The following is a 16,251-nucleotide window of genomic DNA, read 5'->3' as shown; positions in this document are numbered from 1 at the left end:
CCCATCCAGATATCAAGACTGCACTTTAAGAGAGTCAGCAACGTACACTGTTTGATGTGTATGGGAAGTCTATTCCAGAGACAGGGCAGCCTCTGGGAGACAAACCTGTCTTTAGCAGGTTTTGTTAATGTTACATATTAGATGTAGGCCTTTCGAGTGGGTGATGTGCGAAGAGTTAGACTTACGGATATGGAGCATCTCTAGTAGGGCAGGGTCCGAGAGTGGCTTGTAGGTGAGACACAGATCACTTCTAAGCAATCTGTATGATACCGAGTAGAGTGATAGTGATCTAAGCCTGTCCACATAGGGCAGGTGTTGAAGGCCATGGATTCTCTTTGTGAGGTATTTCTGTGGCCTTTCCAGCTGGTGCAGGTGTTTGGAGAGGTACATACTAAATGGGGCATTGTACTCAATTATTGGCCTAATGAAGGAGGAGTACAGAGAGGTAATAACCTCTTTTTTCTGCTGTTGTCTTTTGCCAGCTTTTTTCTGGATGCAATCCCTTTACTTATGAGATGAACCATTTAAAAGGCTTTTCTGACCACTACCGCTACATGATGGTTGAATGTGAGATTGTTGTCAAACTGTGTACCCACGTCTCTCACCAAAGGTTATGTGCTTAGGGGGTTGCCGTTGATGTGGTAATCAGTAGGGGCCAAGTTTCTGACAAATGGTATGATAATACATTTTTTTGCATTTGTTAAAGCCATGACTTTGGCACAAGTCATTTGTTGTTGTAAGACCCTCTTGTAGTATTTTAACATCATCTGGGAAGTCAGTGACAGATGATGTTAAAATACAAACTTGGTCAGCCACAGGCCTTTTGTCTTTGCCTGGATCTTTGATAAGTAGATGCCAAACAGCAGGGGTCCCAGGACAGATCCCCGGGGATCATCACTAGTGACAGGTCTACTATCAGAGATGGAGGCACCTATTTTGACCTTGTGGGTCCTATTGGTAAGCCAGCTAGCCAACCACCTGATGAGATAGGGATTTACACAAAGTTGTATTAGCTTTACGATGATACCCAAGTGGGAGATTGTGTAAGAGGCTTTGGCCAAGTCAAGGTAAGCTGCATGCACTGACTTTCCCTCATCCAGGACCTTGATGACAGTCTCAAAAAAGTAAACCAGGTTCACCTGGCAAGATCTGCCCTTGATGAATCCAAACTGGATGGGGTCAAGTGCTTGGTGATTGCATATGTCCTTGTTTATGAGCTCCATAATAAAAAAAACTCCATGGCTTTGCAGATCAGACTTGTCAAGCTAATGGGACAATAGTTTCCAGGGTCACTAGTGGCACCACCTTTGTGTAAGGGGATGACAGTGGCACTTCTCCACTCTGCTGGAATGAAGCCTCTACTTAAACTGTGGTTGAATTGGGTACTCAATGGCAAAGCTAGTTCTTGCTGGAGATGGTGAAGAATGCAGCCTGGGATATTATCAGATCCCATGCATGCTATGTTATTTGTCTTGGATAGGACTTTTAACACTTGCCTTGGATAGAGCCTTTAACACTTTTTGTTGAATAATTCCAATACATCAGGTCAGGAGCTATAAAATCAATTGTTAAGATCTTATATATTCTAGCTAAATAAGATTTATCATTAATCATTCCAATTTTAAACAATTTTCCTTAAGATCTGTCATTTTATTAATATTAAATGTTTCTAAACAACCATTAGTACAGGCTATATGGAAAATTAAAAATAACAATTCTTTAAAATATAATTAGATTCCATAATGCTCTTAAATGTGCTGAGAATATGATTAAAAGGATGAGAACTAAAACAATTTTTAATATTTATGCAAACTTTCTTAAGGACCCAATATATTTTATTAAAATCAGATAGAAAATTGGCATCTATTTCAAGTATACTTTTTTGAAATTAAGATTTCATGCAGCTTTTCCAATTTGAGTTATTTAATAATAGCAAATCTAGCGTATAAATCAATATTTGGAAAACCAATACCACCCTCTTCCCACCTTTTTACATAGCAGGTATAAGATATTCTTGTTTTTTGTGAACCTCACAAAAACTTAAGTAAGCTAGAGTTTAAATTCTTTAAGATCTTTATTGATGGAAGCATTAGTAAAATTGTATACAAACATTTTTGGTAAAGTATCATTTTTAATAAATGTAAATCTGTCTTCCGTTGTGAAAAACAATTTATCCCAGTTATTAATTGATTTATTCAATATATCAATTACATTTTTATAATTAATCAAAACCGAATCCATCCAACTACATTTAATAATAATTCCCAGATATTTCATTTTTGAATTTTCCAAATTAAAATTCTTATAGCTTTTTAAAAGGGTATTTACTTTTTCATTAATGAGTAACATTTTAGTTTTATTGTGAAACTTAAACATGAAATCTTTTCAAAAAATGTTATTGAATTAATTATATGCTGTAATGAAGAGTCAGTGTCACCACAGGTTAGTAATATGTCATCCGCAAAAAGCTTAATTTTGGAAGTATAATTCACACTTATGGAAAATCCCATAATTTTTATATTTGATCTTATAAAATTTGCAAATGGTTCAATTGTCAAAGCAAATATTAAAGAGGACAATGGGTATCTTTATTTTGTACCTTTTAATATTCTAAAAGAGATAGATAAAAATGAACCTATTATAACAAAATGGAATGTATTATTATATAATTTTATTGATTCTATAAAATCTAAGGAGAAATTATATTATTTAACAACTTTAAATAAATAAATCCAATTTATAGATTGAAAACCTTATCTAAGTCTAAACTTATTATTGAAAGCTCTTTTTTATTCTTATTTGCAATATCTATTAATGATAAAAGTCTTATGATATTATCTTGTACTCTTCTATTTAAAATAAAACCAGTTTCATCATCTTCTGTTAAATCAGGTATCATATAATGTAATCTCTTTGCTAATATAGACATAAAAATTTATAATCAATTTTCAAAAGAGAACTGGGGTGATAAGAGGAACATAATTGTGGATGTTTATTCTGCTTTATATAGGCAAAATCAAAGAATATTTCTTAGAGGGAGGCATATTTGTAGTATTTATAACTTCCTCCATGGATTTTAATAAAATTGTTAATACAATGTCAGGAATCAGTTTATATAATTCAGAGATTATACCATCCATCCCTGGAGCTTTATTAATTTTAAGATGTTTAACTTGTACTTTTATTTCTTTAAAAGAAAATGATTTATTTAATTTACATTTTGCTCCTTCCTTAACTTATATTGTATATTTTCCTTCAGAAAATTTTCAGTTAAAATACTATTATCCAAAGTCAACTTACTATTGTAAATTAATTTGTAATGTTTTCTAAAATGTTCAACTATATCTTTTAAGTTTGTTGCTTTTTAACACTTTTTCCAATTTATATTTAATTTGTTTAATATGATTTATATTATTTAATCTTTTTGATCTAATAACTAATTTATGTATTGTTTTAGGATTAATGGAGTATGATTGTAATTTAAATTTTTCACAATTTATTGAAATCTTAGGCTGCATTATTTCAAGGTATTTTTGATTTAAAACATTTAGTTCAGTATTTGCAGTCTTATCATTAGGTTTTAAATTTAATTTTATTTTATCTATATTTGATTGTAATGCACTTAACTCTTTTCCCACTCTTTCTTTTTATATAAATACAAACTTTTAATTATACCATATAAGTAAGCTTTTAAAGAATCCCACAAAATAGATATCTGTCACATCACCATTATTATTAAACTCTATAAATAAGTTTATTTCATTTAAAAAAGATTCATTAAATCCTTTGATTTTAACTATGTAAGCAGGAATTCTCTGACAAAAACAAAATCATTAGAGCTTAAAATAATGCATTTATTTATTTTTTGACATTAGTTAACCAGGTTAGTCCAACTGAGCCAAATGGCCCTTTTTCAGTGGAGACCAGAGGAAAAAAGTTCTAGCATACAACATACAGATTTATGAAATTACAAAGAAAGATTACAAAATATACATGCATTGTAAAAACAAATGAGTAATAGAGTACATACATTTACATAAAATATAGAACTAACAAAGTACATGAACATGTAGATTTTTTTGCCATGTACAGAGGGTAGATGTACAGGGAAGAGCAAGTTAGATTTGCATATGCAAGAATGAAGAGAATATGATCAACATATTCTAAAAAGTGGAAGAGAAGTGGAAATAAAATTGGAGAGGAAATGGAAATTAAGGAGGATTGTGACAGGGGTAGGATCTTGATTCCAGGAAGTAGTTTTTAACTTCAGTTTTAAAGAAGCTACTGCTATTAATGCTATGGATGTTAGGAGGACACCCATTCCAAGCTAGAGATACTGACTTTTTGTAGAGGAGTTTAAGAGTATTTCTGTTTGGTTTATAGATGTCTAGAAGGCTCTGGTAAGAGCTACAAAGTGAATGAGTTGGGATGTAAAGGGATACCATGGAAGAAAGAGAGAGAAAGAAAGAGGGTTTATTTAGTAGGGAGTCTGTGAACTGTAGCTGGGAGAGAAGAATGAGCTGGGTGCATTCAAGCCATTGAAGTTGTTTTAGGGCAAGACAATGATGTGATTTATATGTCTGACTGGAGGTGAATCTGGCTATATTGTTAGTTTTTTTCAAGATTGGTTAGTAGGGATCACTGGAGATAGGTAAAGATAGGTGAGGTATAGAGAAGGCATGGAAGAAGGTAGGCTTGTGCTAGGGTTGGTTTGGAGTTAGGAGCAAGGAATTTTTTATTTCTGTAGAGAAGGCCCAATTTCTAGTTAGTTTTTTTTAATACAGTGCTGAATATGGATGTCAAATTTGAGCTGGTCATCGATTATAGTACCTAGTAGCTTGGTTCATGGTTCAGGTTTGATAAGGGTGTTATTGAGTGAAGAAATAGTGAAGGTGGATTTGTGGTGCGAGAGAGATTTGGGAAGGAATAGTAGGAGCTTTGTCGTTTTGGGGATAAATATAAGTTGGTGGTCAGTTAGCCAGTTTTCTACAGATGAGAAGGTATTTTGAGTGATGGACAGAAGGTTAGAGATATTGCCTGAGGAAGAGACGAGAGCTGAGTCATCAAAGTATTGTATGAGGGTGGAAGTGGTGCAGAAAGAGTGTAGACTAGTAATGATGTTGAAGAGGAGAGGACCAAGAATTGAGCCTTGAGGGATGCCAGTCTGGATATGTAGGAAGGTAGAACAGGTGGATTGCCATCTGACAGACTGGAGCCTGTTTGAGAGATAGTTCAAGAGCCAGTGAATAGCAGTGGGGAGAGGTTAAGTTCAGTTAGTTTAGCAAGTAGTTTGGAATTGGAGACAGTACGGAAAGCTTTAGAGAGGTTGAGGAAAAGGTAAGGTACAAGACGATTTTTATCCCTGGCTTCAGCAACAGTGTGAGTGAAGGATAGAAGGGCAGTGGAAGTGCCATTATTAGGCCTGAAGCCATGTTAAAGAGGGGTCAGTAGGTTTTCATAGATTAGGTACTTAAGAAGCTGGTTATGAATACATGTTTTGAGGATTTTGAAGAGAGGACAGAGAATGACAATGGGTCTGTCGTTTGATGGGCCTGTAGTTATCTCCTTTGTGTAGTGGTATGTATAGAAAGATTTCCAAATGTCTGGGACACTGGATTCTTGGATAGATCTGTTTAATAGGACTGAGACATGGTAGGTTATAGAGTGGGCTGCAAGTTTAAGAAAGAGTGGAGGGAGGTTGTCAGTTGAGGGAAAGCAAGGTTTTGGTTTTAGTAGAAGGGACTTTATGTAACTGGTTGAGATAGGTTTGAGAGAGAAAGGGGTGGTCTTGCTTGCAGTATGTGTACTATGAGAGAGGGTTTGACTTTGTCAGGTTTTGGTTACTTTTTGAATTGATTCAATGAAATGAAAATTTAGTAAGGTGACAGTTTCTTGGGGAGTATTGCTGGAACAGGGAGTGGTGGTGGTAGGTTGACCAGGATGTAATTTTTTACTGATGGAGTACCGGAATTTTTGCAGGTTAGAATTATGGGTGAATTGAGCATTATAATAGAACTTTCTCTTGTCTCTATTGATTTATTTTTTGATAGGTTATGGAGAATATTAATTATGGAGAATATTAAAAGTAACAGCATTATGATTTGATAAAGGACAAGAAGTTATCAACACTTCATCAGTATTAGAGTATAATCCACTAGAAGTAAGAACTTTGTCTGTGCTAGTTTGGGTACCAAATCTATAATAATAATGTGTGTAATTAAGGGAATTTGGCAATTTTAAATCATATATAGTATATATAATATATAGTACAATCATAAAAAAACTCCTTCTGAACTTGAAACCATGCTCCAATGCCTCTGATAACCTTCCTTCCTACTTTCTAAAAATAGCTGCTGAAGCTATCACTTTTCCCATCTCCATTCTAATAAATTGGTCAGTCCAAGAAAGCTATGTACCCCAACTCTGGAAAAAGGCCTTTATCATTCCCCTTCACAAAGGGGCAAACAACAATAGTATTCCCAATTTTTGACCTATCGTCATCTTAATCCCTATCTCAAAAGTTCTAGAAAAATGCTTTCACCTACAACTTTTACCCTACCTCATAGATAACCACCTGTTTACCCCCATACAACATGGATTCAGATCTGGCCACAGTACTACCACCTCTCTCCTCTCCTTCCTCGAAACCGTCAACAAAACTCGGGATTCCAGCTGACTTGTGTCTACCCTCCTTCTGGACCTATCGAAGGCTTTTGATACTATCTCTCATAACCTTCTTCTATCTAAACTCTCAAATCTTAATCTAGCCTTCTCTTTTTTCAACTGGTTCACTAGTTACCTCTCCAACAGGCAACAAGCAGTCAAATGGAATAAAGCCACCTTCTCCTTCCTTAATACTCCTACAGGTGTACCCCAGGGTTCCATATCAGGTCTCCTACTGTTCAATATTTTCATAAACGACTTCCACCAGACCATCCCTAATGCTAAACTTATCCAATATGCAGATGACTCTGTGATCATCTGTTCTGCCACCTCCATCCCCACTCTTGTAAAAATAATCCAAGATGACTTTTCTTCCACTGAATGATGGATGTTAGATAACCACCAAGCACTCAAAACATCAAAAACTAAACTTATGATATTTACTCCTTCTAAAAACACCACCATAGACAAAAACTCATTCTCCATTTCTAGTCAGAACAATACATCTCTCAAGGTAGTATCCCATGCCAAACTTCTAGGTGTCCTCATTGATGAACAGTTTAAGTTTGATACCCACCTACAAATGAATATCAAGAAAACCCACCAGAAACGTGGTATGCTTTACTGCCACAATCACTACTTCACTCCCTCTACTAAGTTTATTCTACTACATACCTCATTTCTTTCCTCTTATACAGTGCCTGACTTCTTACTAACCTACATTCTTCTCTCAAGACAAAACTCTCTTTCTATTACAACAAAATTTCCAAGTTCGCTACAGGCTACAAATTCTACACCCACCACGGTAATGCCCTTCACAAACTAAATTGGCAAAAGCTGCCCAATCATCTTACCTACATTCACCTCCCCCATGCTTACAAACTTATCTTCAGTCCCTCTCTCTGATCCTCCCTTGTCTCCTCTCTCAAAATGCATCTACCTGATAGACGTCTAACATCCAGTAACCAGAATCTGATTGAACTGCACAAGTCTGCCTGCCCACCAGGCAAACATCTACTATCCTTTGCTCTAGCACACCTTTGGAACTCCCTGTCACCTCTTATTTGTGCCAACCATAACCACTCTACCTTTAAGACCTTGCTTCACTCCCATCTCATATCCCTCTGGGAATGTTCCTGCTCTCACTCCATATAACTTCCTCAGCATTACACCCTGTTTTCTCACTCTACCTCCCTCTCACTTCTCACATCTCACACTAAGCTGCAATGCCTCCTAATCCACCTTTCTCTCCAACTCCTTACTTTTCACTCAACTTCTTCTTACTATTCTCTCTTTTCCTACTTCTACACTAAACTCCTCCTAGCCCACTTACCCTACTATAACTCTCATAGAATACTTATGTGAAGCTCCTTTGCCTCTACTGTTATATTGGGTCTATATCAGATTGTCGAATGCTGAAAACTGCGAAGCACTAAACTTCGCACTTGAAAGTTTGAAGTCTAAAAATGTAGAATGTCAAAAAAAAAAAATACTCAAAACACAAAACAAAAACAAATAAGCTCTATGCAAGGGGGCAAGCCCCCCTGCACCCCCACACCCCCGCTACTTAAATATACCAACTCTGAGATTGCACTACAGTGCAGTAAAGGAAAATCTTCCCTTCCCGCACTCTATGGTGATCTCCGTTATACGTTTTGATGTTTTTACACTTTGAACTTTCAAGTTTGAAGTTTAGTGTTTCGAACCTATCAGCAGTCGACATGATATAGACCCATTATATTTCCATTGTATGAACAAATGTATTTGTAAATACTTACTAATGTTTTTCTTAAGTTTTCTTTTTAAATTTCTACTGTAAACTGTAATTTTAATACTGTGTTTGTCATCTGTATTACTGTATTACTTAATTGTTAATGATTTGTTTACATTGTACAATGTCTTTATGCAGCTTTTCTCCCTGGGACTCCATTGAAAATGGGGTCTTCTCAGCCCAATTGACTATTCTGGTAAACAAACTGTAAATAAATAAGTAAATAAACAAACAAACAAATAAATAAAGCTCTCAAATTCATTGAATTTATGCAATGGTCTAGATTTTTAGTAGCTGCTGATATTCTAGGCTTCTTATCTTTAGTAATGTATTGTCCAGATAAAATGCAATTAAAATCTCCAGCTAATAACATTTCCTCTTTTGAATGTAAAGCTATGACATCTAGATATTTTAGCTACTCTAGAACCAATTTCAGGAATCCAATAAACATTGATAAATGTATATTTTTTGTTTAATTCAATTACCACCAATCCCATCATGTAATTTTTATCTGAATAACAACCTACAACTTTGGGCATATTTGGTGACTTTTTCCAAAGTATAAGAGTGCTTCTCTTTTTTCAAATAATTTGTGATCCCACTAAAATTTGGTAATCTTTAAGTAACAGTCTAAATCTTTTGACAATAAATGCATTTCTTGTAAAAATACGATGTGAGCTTTATTTATTTTTAAATATTTGATTAAGCTACCTCTATTTAAGGGACTATTAAGACCATTAATATTCAACAAAAATATTTGTAAACTGACATACTTAATAATAATTAATTTAGAAAAAATAATATTATAAATTAGGTTTAAGTACTTATATTCAGTTTTAATAAAATTTGTTATGGAAAAATTCAGTAAGCTAACTATTAAAAGAGTAATTATACAAGTATTTACACCTCCTATCATGGAATAAAAAATTCCTGGTTTGATGATGTTATCATACAAACCCCTTACAACCATCTCTAAAATGCTACCCATTAATTTTATATTGCATCCACTTTTTAATATAGACATTAATATCCGTAAAATTATTATTCCTTCCCAATCTACTAAAATATCTATACTATTTATAGCTACTATCCTACAATGACAATAATATAATATAACTATAAAACTTTTCTCTCTGCTAAACCCATTAATTCACATTCCACATATGAACTACACCAGATGCATCATGCCCCAAAAGTTCTGTACAGCAAGTCATTTTACCCTTTATCACCCATTTAGTGAGCTAGAGCAATGCAAAGATCCACAGAAGTTTGAAATAATCAAATCAACTAAGCATTAATCCATATTAATGAGGATATGAGACCACAAATATTATAACTTATTGAAATTAACAGAACACCAAAAGTTGAGAGCTTACCCTATCTCTTCTGTCTTCCAAATCCTCACTAACCTACAGGCAACACTACTGAATAAGATGGAAAATACATATCATAAAATAGCTAGATTTGCTGCCAACACCCAACCTAAATCCCATCACTGCTTGGCCTTGAAAACACTTAACTCCTTGAGTTCCCCAATCAACATCTTTTCTATCAACTTAATATTATCACTCCATCCTCTACAAACCCTCAATCTGCCCTAACATTTCTAACATCTTAAATTACTACCTCCCACCAGAAAACCTAGAAGCACCGGCCAAAACCTCTTTGACATCTACAAACCTAAAAAATCAATTGGTGAAACCATCTACAACTATCTTTCCTCTGTCCACTGTAATAAGCTACCTTTAACAATCAGATCTATCACAAAGCCCCATCCATTTAAAATTGCCCTAAAAGTCCACTTTACCAGTACCTGAACTTGCTCTTGTACACAACCACCATTAACTTAATCACCTGACCCCCTTTGCATACAGCCCCTTCTCAATTCATACTTAATTCTAGCCATAGAACTCTAAGTCATAATACCTTTTTCACTAAATTTCTCTACTACTCATATTTACCTCCCTCCCTTCTTTTCCCACTTTGCTTACTCCCCTTCCTGAAATTGCACTTGATTCCAACTACTACTGCTCTCCTCTCTTATTTATAAACTAAAAAAAATCTCTAATTTTCCAACTTTTACCCATAGTCACCCTTTTTTCTCTTGACATTTTACCTTTTTCTGTCACCTGCTCTCTATCAACTTCCCCTCTGCTTTTGATTACTGATGTACATGCTGTTGCCTGTAAGAACTAAGAACTGATATACAGTACTTTCTGTACTCTTATCTTAAACTCTGAGTTAATTGGTATTACTTCCCTTCTAAATGGTGAAGTCCTTACGTATTAGAGATATATGAATGACTTTAACGTATTGTTTTATTGCCTTTTTTGTAATTAACACCGTTTAAACTCTCATGCTACAAGTGGGAACCCAAGCATTATAATGTATGTTTATATTACCTCATGTATACTGTACTGTTTGTAAACATTTTCTGGTATATGTAATACTTTGTGAAGCTTTTCTCCCCAGGCCTCTGCTGAAAAAGGTGCAAGCTCAGTCAGAAATTCCCGGTCAACAAATGTCAAATAAATAAATAAATACATACATACATACATGCATAAGTAATGTGTTACTGTTTTGTAAACATCTTTGTTATAGCATGTGTTTGAAGAATGCATAATTTTAATGATATTAAATGCTAAATAAATGCATTACCAAGATTAATCATTAGCACTGCATGTATATGCTTTAAGTATATATTTATATTTCATAATTTCAGAGAGAGAGATATCCTGTAATTTTATACATAACAAGAAGATTACCATTATTGTTAAAGTAATGACGTATCTCCTGACACTAACATTCAGTATTACTGAACAGCCCCATGAATAACTCAAGAAAGCATCATTATCCCAGTAGCATCCTTTCAAAGGAAACATACCCTAGGATTTCAAAACAAGTAGTACTAGAAAGTGTCACATGGAATCAGTATATTTAATCTAACTTTATAGTTCAAGGAAATGAATGTTTATAACCAGCCATTCATCTAAAAGTAAATGCTGTTGTTCTTTATTGCGATGGCATTTATATAATTGCACATCAATTGCTCATTTAAGAAAATATAAGTAACACTGCATTGTGAAAATGCCAGTGCAACTTCCCAGCAAACAGCATCACATCATATATAAATCCTAACTGTGCTTCTTTGCCTTGTATATAATTACTTTTCTCTTGATTGACCATCCTCCAAACATAAAATGTTCCTTTCATAATATGGAACAAATGAGTAAAAACATTCATTATACAGGCAAATAATATAACCCTTGACATGACACATACATTTTAGCATATTTAAACTTACAAATACATTATAAATGTGTTTACAGTTTGATTATCCTTTTCCCATCAAAGCCTCTATTTTCTTTTAATGTTAGAAATCATCAGCTGCTGCTCATCTCAACATTCCAAAGTCTGATCTTCCGGTTTCTTCTAAGTTGAAAGGTTACGAAGTACTTCCTCATCTGTAACAAGACCAACATGAATCTAAGCTACGGCGATGTAACTGTGTTGTCTCATGAACCTATTTGGAATTAATTCTCTTGAAAAGAAACATGTTACAGCAGGAAACTCAACAACACACATTTAACTTTTAAATACAGCTCATGATCACAAGATGTGAGACAGATTGAAAAAGCCATAGAAACTCATATTATAAAATACTGTAACACCCAAACAAGAATGCACATTAAGAATATTCTACAACTACTAATTAGATTTACAAAGCATTTAAAATAAAATAAACCACACAGTCATCCTACAACCTATGACTATAACTTACTCCTAATATGTATTATGACACCTTTTATAAATCCGAATCTATAGCTTAAGCTGGATGAAATGCAAAGCAGAGCAACCATAGCAAAGTACCTCTTTAAGTCGGTAACTATCTAAAACACAATAATTATTTTACCAACTTGAAAGATTTAATTTATATGGATATATATTATATTATTATATTATATTAATTAGTTAAAAAAATAAATGAAATAAATCACCAAGACAAAATACCACTACTATACCTAATATATATGATTCATTATTAGACTAACCACTGTTACTAAACACTCTATATTACTTATTAGAGAAGATACAATACATGAAACTAAGTAGTTATTAATATTTTAATTAATACTTTTAAACAAATAAAAAGCTTTTACCGTATCTGTTTTGCTTCCCATGAGAAATGTAAGGCAGTATTTCAGAACAGCAATACAACAGAAAAAATAATAAAGTCATTACTTTTCTTTTCATTTTTTGCTGTTCTTTTCTTTAATTTGCCAACCATTTCTGGTTGCTTGTCTCTTTAATCTTATTTGAGACCAGTCGATTTCCTCAGATATGTCTAAAACTTTGTTTTTCTGAGTAAATTCCAATGCTTCTTCAAGAGTATTAAACGTTTTTGTCCTTCAGGAAAAAAAATCGTAATGCTTGCTAGAAAAACAATTTCAGATCTGATATTCATCTACTTTAGGCTTTTAATTAAAGGAATGCAGGCTTTCCTTTTAGAAATCACCGATGATGTATAATCATTGTCAAATCTGACATTATTTCCTTTCATCTTTACTGGGGAATTTGACCAGGCAGACCTCAATACTAGATCCCTGTCTTCAGATGAAAGAAATTTAACAATTATAGATCTGGGTGTGGTAGAATCATTTTTTTTAAAAAGGAGTCAGAGAGAGATCTATGAGCTCTCTCTATGCCGAGAGAGAGAGATTCTGGCAAATTTAATGTTTTTGGTAACTAGTTGTTTAAGAACTGTATCTTATTATCTCCTTCTTTCTCTGGTATTCTATATATTCTGATATTATCCCTTCTAGATCTATTTTCCAGATCTTTCACCTTTTCTAAAAGCAGAACATTTTGTTTAAGGATAAATTCAACATGGTCTTCATTCTCAGACAACTTGCCATCCATGTCATTTACCGAGTCTTCAAAAGATTAAATCTGAATCGATTGTTTCTTAATAACTTTGTTCAGTAAATCAAGTTGCTTCTTACAGTCTTCTTTTATGTTGTCCATTTTTCCTTCTAGCTTATCCATTTTAATTGAAAGAACGTGAATACTTGTAAGAATAGTTTGTAGCTCTTTCTTCATCAAGCTGTCCTGGGAAGAAACTTTTGAATGACTCATGTCTGGATCTATGTAAAGTTAACTTCCAAATTAGAGCATTTTGACGTAAACTTCAAGAAGTCTGTACTTTCACTGAGATACCTACATATTAGACCTTCTTCAATGTGAGGAGATTTGTAGATGTCTTTTTATAGCATGTCGTAAGGGAGATGTTGACTTTTCTCAGTTTGAAAAGTGCCTCAATGAAAGTATAGACTTCTTGAAGTTTATGCCGAAATGCTCTGATTTGAAAGTTAACTTTTTGGATGTTACAGTTAAGAAAGATGTAAATGGGAAAGTTTATACTACACTATATAGGAAGTGCTGTCATGTGAATCATCTGTTACAGAAAGATAGTATGCATCCGTCTTATACATTTAAAAATGTAGTATGTAACTAAATTTTCAGAGCCTCAAGGTTAAATGCTAGGGAAGTGGACTTTCTACAACAAGTAGAGACAGTGACTGAGGAATTGAGAGAAAGGGGCTATAATGAAGGAATGATTCAAACTAATGTAGTAGATGTCGTGAACATGAGGGACACTAGAGCTAAACCCTCTTATTCAAATGGAGAAAGACAAAGGTCTAAGGATGGAATGAGGCAGGGTAGGAATAAGTTGAAGGTACCCTTAATCTATACCAGTGATGTTAATAAATATATGGATATTATTCGAAGACACTGGAATATTCTGACTACCGATAAAGAAATAGTTACAGTTTAGAAAATGCACCTAAGTTCCTATTCAGGAACAAGAAATCCTTGAAAAGGAGATTGTGTTCTCCTAAGGGCAGGTATTATGAACACAGGTACTTTACCTTGTCGTAAATGCTCTTTTTGTAGTGAGATAGATACTAGTTCAGAATTTGACCATCCTGATCAAAAGAAGAAGTTCAAGTTTAAAGTTAGTGCCACATGTGAAACTAAAGTTTATCTTGCACATTGTTTAAGCTGTAGGAAATTTTATATTGGGAAGACTGATAGGTGTTTTAAAGACAGGATTCATGAACACTTGTATCATATTAGTAAAAGGAACAAAGTTAGTGCCTTAGCCAAACATGTCATTAGTACAGATTCATCGCATGTTTTTAAGTTTATGGCAATAGGCAGGATTTACCCGAGTGTAAGAGCAGGTAATATATGTAATCACACTGAGGAGTTAGAAGCAACTTGAATAGTTAGATTAAGGAGGGATGCAGGACATGGCCTGAATGGCCATGTCCCCCTAAGACCTAAACTGTTTTTATATATTTTTTTAGTTTTTATTTTTAATAGAATGTTTTATTGTGTTGGAATTGTTCTGATGTAGTGTCAGTATCATGTGATGACTAATGAGTAAAGTCATGTGATTTTTTTAGTTTTTATTTTAATAGAATGTTTTATTGTGTTGGAATTGTTCTGATGTAATGTCAGTATCATATAATGACTAATGAGTAAAGTCATGTGATTTGTAAATAGGTGTATAAAAGGAGGGGGTCTTTTTATGCTATTTTAAGTACCTGATGAATCTGTTTGTGAAAGCACTTGTGCAGTTTGTACTGTGAATAAACCTACATTTTACACTGGAGCCTTGCCTGGGTCCATCTGCTTATTCTTGCTACTTGGACTTTGTGTGTATTTGGACACAGGTGCCTGGTTGTTGGAAGTATTTTTTGTTTGTTTTTAAGTTTATTTATTTATTTTTATTTATTTATTTACATTTGTTGACTGGGAGTGTCCGAGTGGACGTAGGTCCAATTTTAGCGGAGGCCCGGGGAGAAAAGCTCCACAGTTAAAATATACAGACAGTAGTTACATTGGATTTACATAGCAATTAACAATTTGATTAACATAGCAATTAATTTCTTAGGTGCAATAAGAGCAACTAGAGCAATTAGACTGTAGAAGCCTTGAAGTGGCAATAAAGTGAGTAAGAAACCTGGGAAGACTGATTATGATGAAAATAGACAGAGATAGTCTTAGTCAGGGTTTGAACAGGGACATAGCCAATGGTTTGTAAGGTATTGTTTTAGTTTCTTTTTGAAGAGTGTAGTTCAAGATAGAGATGTAAGTTCAGTGGGAAGTAGGTTCCAACTTTTCCCCACAGTATTAGAGAAAAGGAAATCTCCTGCTTTGTTGTTGGGTTTATGTATGGATACCAGAAGTTTATTAGCTGAGCGCAGGTTTGTAAGATTTTTATAAGGGCAGATAAGACTAGTGAGAATTGGTATGTTTTCTGGGTGGTAAAGGGATTCATGGGCAATAATCAGTTGATGAAATAAAATTTGTGCAATTCAAGCCAACCAAGCTGCTTCAGATTTAGGCAGTGGTGGGTTCTAAAAGGGGAGCTGGTAGCAAATCTGGCAATTATTATTGTAAGAGACTGCCAGCTTGTGGAGGTTGCATTTGGATAGATTTGTATATATAGGAGAGGCATAAAAGAGAGTAGAGATAAGGTGAGTTTGGGCAATAGTAGTTCTAGCTATGGGAGTAAGGAAGGGCTTTATTTTGTAGAGGGAGCCTAGTTTTCGGTTTACTGATTTGATTGTGATGTTGATGTGAGTGTCATAGTTAAGGCTATAGTCAATAGTTACTCCTAAGAGTTTGGTAGTAGTGTCAGGAGATATGACTGTACCAGTTTTAGATTTGATAGAGAAGTTAAGTGGGGTGGACTTTTGTGTAGGAGTAAACAACAAGAGTTTAGTCTTTTTGGGGTTAAGGAGGAG

This window comes from Protopterus annectens, chromosome 14.part0 (assembly GCF_019279795.1).
Source record: "Protopterus annectens isolate FY-2018-M chromosome 14.part0, PAN1.0, whole genome shotgun sequence".
Taxonomy (NCBI): domain Eukaryota; kingdom Metazoa; phylum Chordata; order Ceratodontiformes; family Protopteridae; genus Protopterus; species Protopterus annectens.
This window is presented reverse-complemented; position numbering follows the sequence as displayed.